The following is a 2545-nucleotide window of genomic DNA, read 5'->3' on the forward strand; positions in this document are numbered from 1 at the left end:
TTCTTATGGGAGCTTTGATCTTGTCACCTGCAGAAGTCATAAAAGTTGCTCAGCAAGGTTCCCTATGATGTGGCTCCCCTGTCCCCCGTCAGTACAGGCCTGTGCAGTACAGCTGTTGGAGAAAGACATTGATAGTGGTTCTGCCTCAGAGAATGAGCCACAGAGTGGTAGCAAGCAGAAGGTAGAAAGGGGATGTCATGAGGCTTAGCGGGTGGCCATACCACCCTGCATTCCCTCAGTGCAAGGACCTCTGGCTCTGCAGCAGCCAATCGGGGCCTCTTGACCCGTGGTGTTCAGAGCAGTGGGGACAGCTGGGACTCATGGGGCCAGTGGGGGAGGCTGGCCAGAGTTGGAGAACCCCAGAAAGGCAGCCAGCAACCATCCAGGGATGGAGTGCCAAGGAATGGTAAAGAGCCCTGGGAGCTACCTGGCCCTATGACCCACTTCTGGGGTTATTCCATGTAAGGTAAACCTGGTGGCAATGACCCTGTGGCAGGCAGAACCCTAGCTCTCCAGGCTCCAGCCCTCTGGCCTCTCCTCATGTTTTCTGTCTGGCCAGCCATGCCTGGCCGAGCTGGGGGAACACAGGCCCCTTCAGAAGCACCTCCCACCCCCAGTCTGGGGACCAGCAGAGCCTTGACAGGCTCTGGAGGGAAGCGGGTCCCAGGCCCAGCTGTGTAAATGTTTTCGGTTTTCCTGCTGAGCCTCGGGCTTGAGTCTGTGCCAAGACAAGCCTGGCCGCAGTTTTCTTTGGCAAGGGTGAGGCTTGGGAATGTCGGGGAACTTTCCAAGAGGGATGGTGTGTCTCAGGCCCTGGGGTGTCTGGGTGTACTGTGCCATCCCTGAGTGTTGTATCCCTGTTAGATTCCCGAGCCAAGGCTGCCTGGTGGGAGGGGGGCTGCTCTCTCGCAGTGACCCCTTCCTCCAAGGAACAGTAAGGGGTGGCTGGAGGCTCCAGGCAGTTCCTCCAGTTGCCATGGTGTGGTGCTGCTGCTGATGTTGCCGGTGGTGGTGGTTACCAGAGTCCAGAAGAGCTTGCAGGAGAGGTGTGGACTCTCACTGGACCTACTCTGGGAAACACACCCATCTAACCATGGTGGGGTTCTTGCTTTGGCTTGGGTCCTTTTGGCTGGCTGTGACATCAGAGCCTTCTGGCTGGATCTCACAGGAGGGAAAGTCTGGAGGGAGGGCTCAAATGGCAATGGCTACTTCCAGGATTGGAACTGCCTAGGAGTGAGGCAACATGGAAGGGTGGGGACTGCAACAGGCAGGGAGATGGAGTTTGAGCTGGTTCAGCAGGGCAAAGTATCTTGGTTCTAGCTGACAGTGGCTCTCAGTAGGCATGATTATGGTGTGTGTGTGTGTGTGTGTGTGGTGTGCATGCATGCATTCGTGTATGTGCATTCATGCACACATGTGCATGAGTGTGCGAGTGCAGTGCATGCATACATGTGCTTATGTGTGTGCGTGCAGTGCATACATATATGTGCAGGTCTGTGCATTCGTGCCTCTGTGTGTGTGTGTATACATTTTCAATATTAGGGGTAATTCGAGGGCCTCCTCCTGCAGGCAAGCACTCCGTTACCATGGAGCTATCCTTACCTAGCCTTCCTTTTCACTTTTTTGGAGACAGGGTCTCACTAAGTTGCCCAGGTCAGTAGGGGTCAGAGTGTTCCTCATCTGGCCGTGCCCCAGTTCTGGTTGAAGTCGAGGGCCTCGGCATGGGGTGTTTACTTCATTCATTCGTTTATCAGTTCACACACTCACCACGCCTTTCTTTAGTCCTACCCTGTGCTGGGTGTCCTACCTTATACTCTGCTGGGTTTAATGAGGCTGCAGACAGGGTGTAGCTAAGCCACTATTATTTTCCATTACTGACATGGAATGGATATTACTGACATGCATCCATTCCCTACAGCACCCTGGGTCACACATGGCCAAGAAGGGGCTGGGAGTATAAAAGAGAATCTTAGGAATCTGTCTTTGGGGTAGAGCCTAGACTCATGGGTCTCAGTGAGATGCTCTAGCCTCCTACATGACCACAGGATTGACAATTCTGAGGTAACCTGTGTCATGGACTACAGTGTGACTGGCATAATAGTCTCTGTTTTCCAAGTGCCAGTAGCACTGGGACATGGGGTCAGAGTGAGAGTGGTGCCCACTGTGGCCCCCAGCCATGTGACATGTCCCACAGCCTCTGTTCAGGAATCAGGACTTGGCCTTCAAAACACTGAACTAGGACAGAAGGTACTGATTGAGCCAGGGAGGGGTACAAGCACCGAGTTCTCAAAGAGTATCTCTGGTTCCTTCCCTTGGTGACAATTCTTCCTGTGGGGAGTCCATGGCAGGTGTGGGTCACATCCCTCCCTGTGCATACAAGGTCTACAATGCGAAGATTTTGCAGAGCTCTGCCTTCAAAACTGGCACAAGCCAGCACCACTTCTCCATCACACAAAAGGAGAAACTGGGGTTCAGGCAGGTGAGGTCAGGTGGCTGATGAACACAGCAGGCCAGGCTGAGTCTTGTCTGAACAGCTTTAGGGTGC

At 53.9% G+C, this 2545-nt stretch overlaps 1 annotated feature.

The window, feature by feature from the left end:
- Window positions 1–1333: an enhancer, noted in NCBI's record as "VISTA enhancer mm921". NCBI's record gives its function as "enhancer in: facial mesenchyme[6/6] | other[6/6]" and the evidence as "EXISTENCE:transgenic organism evidence [ECO:0001131][PMID:17130149]".

Source organism: Mus musculus, chromosome 5 (assembly GCF_000001635.26).
Source record: "Mus musculus strain C57BL/6J chromosome 5, GRCm38.p6 C57BL/6J".
Classification (NCBI taxonomy): domain Eukaryota; kingdom Metazoa; phylum Chordata; class Mammalia; order Rodentia; family Muridae; genus Mus; species Mus musculus.